The following is a 7654-nucleotide window of genomic DNA, read 5'->3' as shown; positions in this document are numbered from 1 at the left end:
CTCCTCCTCCTCCTCCTCCTCCTCCTCCTCCTCCTCCCTCCCCTCCTTCTTCGATGTGGGTTCTGGGGATCTAAGGATCATCTGATCAACTCTTCATGCTTGGCAGCAAACACTTTCCTCACAGATCCACCCCATCCAGACTTACAGTTGACACCTCCCCATCTTGACAAAAACTATCTATGAGGGAACCATTACAGTTCTCATTTTACAGGCTAAAACCAGCTGTGATTACCAGGGAAGAAGATGCTTATCCCAAGGCAACAGTGAGCAAGCTTGGAATTTGAACTTAAGGCTCTTTGATTGTGAAATGCGAACCTGCTAAATGTTTGCATGTTGGCTGATTAAAATTGGGCAGGAGAAAAATAGCTTCAAAGATTGGACTAGGTATAGATATAACTTTTTAAAGAAATCACACACAATCACTAAGGATTGAAGATGACAGGTGCTCTGCTTGGGTAAACAGCCACTGCCACTTCAAGTCAATCAAAACCTCAGACGCACTCACATGGATGCGAGGAGACAGTTAGATAAACCTGAGCTCTTCTAGGCTGAGTCCCAGCTAGGACTCTTTCTTGGTGTCATAGATGTGCCCTATTACTTTATCTCAGAGCTATCATATGTAAAGTGATCCCCCTCCCACTTCCCCTCCCCGCCCTGTCTCACAGAGGAGAGAGAGAATGAGATTTCCCAGGTTACCTGTCAATATCACAGAGTGGAAAAACCAAACTCAGCACACAACTGAAGTTCCAAGTACTAACCAAAAGTTAATACTGGAGAGGGAAATTGGTAGAAACCAACCCTGAAGGGAAGGTTGCTTAGTGGGAGATGATAGGGAGACTATGACGCTGTGTGAATGTGACTTCATTTTCACTCTGTGACACTTCACTACAAACCATGGGTACTTCAAGTTGCTTGTTATTTGTGGATGTCCACAGTGAACATGCTGAGATGACGCCTTAATCTTGCCTATGGACAGCTCTACCCACCTCCCCACAGAAACACTCAGTGTTCATACAACAGTGTTCCTTGGCTTTGGGGTAGGATATATCACTCCTTTTGTCATTTTGTGTGACATGACGATATCATCTGAAGCTTAATTACTTTCAAGTGGCCAAGGACCATGTGGCATTGATGGCTAGAAACCCTAACAAGGGTGTTGCACAAGTACAGAAGCCTTGCCTCTGGAGGAGTGAGTGGAATGCTGAGGCTCAGAGTCTCTCATTTTGTCTTCTTACCTGTCTGGACAGTCCTTCTATGACATGACGGCATCATGCCTGATACTTCCGGTTCACCAGAGAACACCAAGCCTCTACTCTGAATCACAGGTGAGGAAGCCTGATGACGCTCTTCCGTTTCCCTTCTTTGTTACTTAGTTTAAAATGTCAATCATTTTAAAAATTGATAGCCATTGAGCGACATGGCAAACCCCGAGCTGTCCCAGCCTGGCCAGGTCTACCCTGTGATCTGTTCAGACTGCCGCTGGAAGAAAAGTTGAGTGGCCAGCCATGTTGTCAGCCACCCTTCGGAGCAAGTCTTGCCTTATGGCTGCTTATGAGCGTTCCTGAGCTGCTGTCGTCCCATGCAGACTGGTGGCTGCCAATCTGTCAACGAAGCACAGGCCTTTCAGTTTAGCCATGGTGAGGTGTGTGTAACTGAGCCCAGAGGACAAACACATGAAGCTATGTCTGCGCTCTCCTAGACACCCAGCCACACCTCCCCCCTCCTTCCCTGGCTTAATTCTGAGATTTGAAAGTGAAAACAGAACCCCTCCCCCCTCCCCTCCTTCTTTCTCCTCCTTAATCCTGAGTGAAGGATTACTGTCTGTCAGCCTTTCTTCCCCAGTGTAAACAACACCAGCCTTTTCATTTTAAGCCTTGACTTGGGGGGACAAACCAGTTCTCATTTGCACTTTCAGGCTGGTTTGGAAAGTGTTATTAGACTTCAGGTTACACTCAGCAAGCCGGTGCCCAGTGGGTTGAAAGGGTACACAGGGCTCGCCCTTGTTTCTCAGCTCCGAGCTCATTGATTTTCTACAGCTTCTTTTGTTACTGCTGAGATGGGGGCAGGGAAGACTTGGATTAATAAAGGCATGAAATAAAATACATGTGTAAAGTGCAGTAAATAACAAGCCAGGGTGTGGGCTGAGGAGCGCAGAGTTGAGGAAGTTTATTGTAGAAAAGTTGAAGTCTCTGTGGTCCCAGTTGTGGTTCATTCGGGAAACTGTGGTGTAGACACTTCAAGCAATTCACCTAGGACATTTGGTGACGGAGTTCCAAATGAAAAGTCATGCGTGAGAAATTAATTTCCAGGTGTGCGTGGCCATTTCATTTAAATGCTTTTTCCACTGGCTAATGTTGCCATAGGCAAACTTTTTCTAACGTAATGAATGCATCTTTGGTGTCTGTCACCCAGTGAAGTGATCTGGATTCAGTGGAGCCTGGGGTACAACACTCCCTTGCTGAGAGCAAAGGCTCTCTTGAAAGATTTTATTTATTTATTTATTTTTTGTCTCGAAGACAAGAGGCATTAAAATTATTAAGAAAAATGTCAAACAACTTGGTGATAAGAATGCACTGGAGAAATAATGATTAACTGGAAATGGAAGGCATGTCATTGCTTATATCTAAAGAACTTTGATGAGGACATATGACAAGGGGTGATAGGTCACTTGGTCTCCTGGTGGCACGGAGTTTGGTTATCAGTGCTTCTGTAAAGCAGTGATGAGGAGTCTAAGCTCTGATGGGGTTGTACCAAGACATTAGGGCAGGATCCCAGACTCTGGTGCTAAGCATGTACCTGGCGATGTCCAAACCGGTTGGTCAAGCCCTCATACCATACATGTTAAACTAGTGAGCTGACTTGGATAACTTTTATTACTTTTCTACTTATAAAATCTATCTGGCTCCTCATCACAGACTTGAGTATGAATCAAAAGCAGAACGCACTGAGCAAATTGTTTTAATTGTTGGAAATACTGGGTTGTAGGATCTAGGGGAGGCTACGGGTTCTACTGCTCAGTAATCTCCAGTGACTGATTCTCAAACCTCAGTAGTGTCTGGATCTCACCCACAGCAGGGTAGACAAATAAATGATGCACTGGGCCTCAGTGCTTGATCTAATGATGGACTGATTCAGCAGGAGCCTATGTATCATAAGTCCAGGCATACTGCTGTGGTTAGTTCTAAATTGTCTGACACAACCAAGAGTTATTTGGGAGGAGAGCGTCTCAATTGAGGAACTGCTGAGATCAGATTGGCTTGTAGCCATGTCTATGGAAAGATGTCTTGATTACTGATTGACGTGGGAGGGCCCAGCCCACTTTTAATAGTTCCACAACTGAGCAAGTGGTCCTTGGTTACATAAGAAAGCTGTCTGAGCTTGAGCCAGAAGAGAACAAGCCAATAACCAGCATTCCTCAGCAATCTCTGCCTCAGTTCTGGCCTTGAAATCAAGTCTTGAGTGTTCTGTTATCTAGAAATGCAAGCTGAAATAATCCCTTTTATTTCTAAAATGCGTTTGGAGATATGCGCCCCCCGCCCCATACACACACATACAATGGAATCACAAACCAGAGCACACATGAACAAACTTTCTTTTTTTTTTTTTGCATATGTTTTACAAGAATGAATTTATGGAATAAAATTGTGTTGAAGGTTGAATGAACAAACTTTCAAGTGAGATTCAGACTGTCAAGTAAGTTGGGGAAAATACTAGCAGTTTAGGCAGAGACAAGGCCAGTGGAAAAGGCCTCTTGTTTCTACAGGCAAATGGCCTTGTAGCCATTAGGTAATGTCTGTTTCTTTCCCTGTTTGGATGTTTTATGGAGCGACTATGTATCCCATTTAAGAATTCTATTTACTTGTGGGGTATGTATGTGTGTGTGTGTGTGTGTGTGTGTGTGTGAGAGAGATCTGAGTGTGTTTATATGCATATGAGTGCAGGTGTCCACAGAGACCAGAAGAGAGTGCTTAAACATCCCGAAGCTGAAGCTAGAGTTACTGATGAGCCTCCAGGCAGAAGTGCTTGAAACTGAACCTTGGTGCCCTAGAAGAGCAGCAAGCTCTCTTAGCTGCGTAGCCATCTCTCCAGCACCCAATTTGTTCTTTTGACTTGTGTTTTTCATCTTTACTCTTTACCCTCTCTGTTTATGTTTTGTATAGAGAAACTCCAATCCTAAAAGAGAATATAAAACATCAAGAAAAACATGAGTGAAGTCCAAGCACACATGTAAACCTGTACACATGCTGCTCAGCATAAAGAATATACCACTACATAGAATCCTGATCCCACTAATAGTGACCAAAAAGATTTGTGCAACCCAAACCGGAATGAACGTAGTTGCAAGGGCACTTGCTTCTTGGTGATGATAACTAGAAACATGAAGACTGTTCCAGACTAATAATTCTAGAAGTTCAATATCGCTTTTGAGTCCCTGTAATGTTGTTTTATTCCTACAACAAGCAAGTAAAAATTTAAAATGACATGCAATGAGTTCTAAGGACATTCATTTGTAAACAAGGAGAAAGGGAACTCTTTGGAATCTTCAACTATGTGGCTTGTGCTCCCTGTTAAAAGGTGACCTATCCCTGAATAAGATGTGATTCCTTTTGTTTTGTAGTCAGAGAATAAGAAGTCAGGGGATGCGACCGTGAGAGATCTCTTACACGATTCTGCAAGAGTTTGTCCTTTAGTAGATGCTGATGGAATCTCAGCTCGCAATTTCCTTGTTTAAGGAAGTGGAGTATGTATAAAGCAAGAATTCTCCAGCTTTTAGTCTTGGGGAGGGTTCTCTGTTAGGTTATGCCTATGAGAGATGCCCAGGTAGCATAACTGGATAAAACTAGACTGTAATAAGAAAATCAAATGTAGATGTGGACTCAAATATTTTTATTGTTACCAAACTATGGCATAAGAATGTAACATGATATAAATATGCAAATATTTTAAATTTAAATAGAAAAATACAAATTGAAAAATAGAAACATTGAATCTTTCAACACAGCATCCTTTATATACATATTAAACCCATATGCCTTTTCTCATTTTTCCTGAAATGTGGCCTTTTCAATCTGTCTTTTATTTTTCTCCATTTGATATAGATGCAGGTTTAGAGAAATAACTTCCTACCACAAGGGGAAAAATGGGCTAGTCTGCTAAATGGTACCTGGTATGAAACCCAGAGTCAGGCAGGAAGCAGGTCTGTGGTGGGGTGTTTGGTAGCCTGCAGAGCCCTTGCTCCCTCCAAAGTGGGCAGCCATTACTCAATTCCAGACAATTGTTGACATTTGCTGACATACAGGAATGTGGGCCCTGGGTTACCCAATGAAAGCTAGGCGTCTGTACTTTTAGTAAAATCCTCTCTGTTTTAAAACACATTTGGAGCCTGTCTGGGGGAGGAGCTGGCATTTGTGAACTGCCATTTTGCTTTGTTTGGCCTGTTCCGGGAATGGGCAAACTATGCAAGTTTTGATGGCACAAAGCTATGCACATTTGTTTATGTATCAACTCAGGCTGCTTTTCTGCTATACAGGTGGAGTTCACGGTTACCACAGAAATAGCATGGCTTACGAATACTGCAGTATGTCTGGTCTAGACCTGTTACTATTTGAATGTGAAATGTTTCAGACCAGGTTCATGTGTTTGGACATGCTGATGGCTTGTTATGGAAGGTTATTGAACCTTTTCAATAAGAGTCTAAGTGACAGACATAGAGCTATAGGGGTGGGGCAGCTATTGAGTGTACTACCATAGAGTGTACTAGAGCTACCCTCACCCTGACATGAAATTACAATCCAAAATAAGATTCTTTCTCTCTTAAGTTACTCCTTACCTGGAACTTGCTCACAGTGATGAGAAAAGCTAACACAAGACCCATACGTGAAAGACTTGATTCCTGGTCTAGTAAAACTTTTAGCTGATAGAGAACCCTTCCTTGTTTTAAAATGAAAATCTGCCTTCCTGTGATTTTCATTTATTGGCCTGGTAGCTGTCTGTGATCACCTTTGGGCACACACAGAAGATATTTGAACCCTTTTCAGGTTAGTTAACTCTAAGTCCATCCAGGATGGCTAGGGCATTCTTCAGGTCCAAAAGACTTTACTTGTATTAGGCATGACTTTTTGAATAAATGGTAGATTTGGGATAATCTGAGACACTATATATTATACAGAAAGTGAGTGGAGCCTGCTGGTAATTTATTGAACCAAAAAGTGCCACAGAGGTAGTTAGGAGAAATCCTGGATGTATTAGTGCAGCGGAAGGAATTCATGCAGTCAGTCTGAATTCTTCATGGCTTTTAGACATATTGTTCCATTGCATTCTACAGAGTGAAAAGTCCTTCACTGTATTTTCTGGTGTCTCCATCTCAAATCCTACTTCCCAATTAATACTCAGAATGTCTTATAACTTTGGTCCATCTTCAAGTGACATTTTAAGCTTATTCCTCCCTCTGCATTTCTGAATTAATTATTTTCCTGGCTAACACATGTGTCCTCATTTCTTTACAACATGGTAATTCTTGTTTTGGATTATAGTGTAATAGTACTGGCTTAAAAACAATTTCCCTGACCAATTCTAGAAATTACCCTTTAGAACATATTGTTCATCTGTCAAATTTCTACTATTAATTGGTAAGAGTCTTGATTATTTATCCATTGAACAATTGATGTTTTTCTCTGTTGGAATATGAGTGTTTTAGGGTCAGAATATTTTTAGTCAATTTAGTCTCATTCAAATAATAGGCACTCAAAAATATTTAGAGAATGAATAAAGTGCATATCAACAGTAGTTTGGAGCTATAAAAATTGTTTAATGAATGATCTTGTGAAGTCCACATACAGGATCTAAAAGAGTTCTTTCTTACTTTCAGAGGAGACTGAAGTAAATACAAATTTTTCTGCTTACTAATTATTCAGTATCTCTCTATTTGGTGAGAAGAGTCCTTTAGATGTACTTGGCACACTTAAATGATTATGTACTAATACATTGACGGTTAGCTAAATAGTTTTAACATTTCTATACAATGCTTTGTCAGTACAAAACTCACATCTACGAAGATCCTGATCTGTAGTCTGTCTAGGAGACAAAAACCAGACGTGACATTAGGGATCCTCCATTGTGTTTTATGGATGAGGAAGCGGAAAGTCCAGAGGCCTTTCAGAGGGCCACACAACCAATCAGCTGCATAGTTGGATGAATAGTGAGGTAGTCACACTCCGTCTTTGGCGCATTTAATAAACGTCACACTTTCACCTCTTTTGGTGATTGGTTTATTTTGTAAGTGCTGGTGTAGATGAGAGAAATCTGGTGTCTGAATAGTAGCACTGTACTTTGTAATGTATCCATCATGTATATACTTTACTAAAACTATCCTCTTACCATGATAAAATGTGAACAGTTACTAATAGTTTATTTTTCGTACTTTAAGAAAGTATTAACTGTAATCTTGGACAGCAGTAATGATGTGACCAGAATTGCACAAACAGAATACATCAAAATGGACTTTGAAATCTACGTCTTTTTCTAGTGTTTGATAATATCTACCTATCCTTGTTTTTCGATTAATGTTGAGTCTGTAATTTTAGGCTGAGCTCAGTGGCTAACAAAGATACAAAGATGTATATGTTTCATACATGCTAAGGATTTTATGACTTTA

This window comes from Grammomys surdaster, unplaced genomic scaffold (genome assembly GCF_004785775.1).
Source record: "Grammomys surdaster isolate TR1022 unplaced genomic scaffold, NIH_TR_1.0 141, whole genome shotgun sequence".
NCBI classification, from domain to species: Eukaryota; Metazoa; Chordata; class Mammalia; order Rodentia; family Muridae; genus Grammomys; species Grammomys surdaster.
This window is presented reverse-complemented; position numbering follows the sequence as displayed.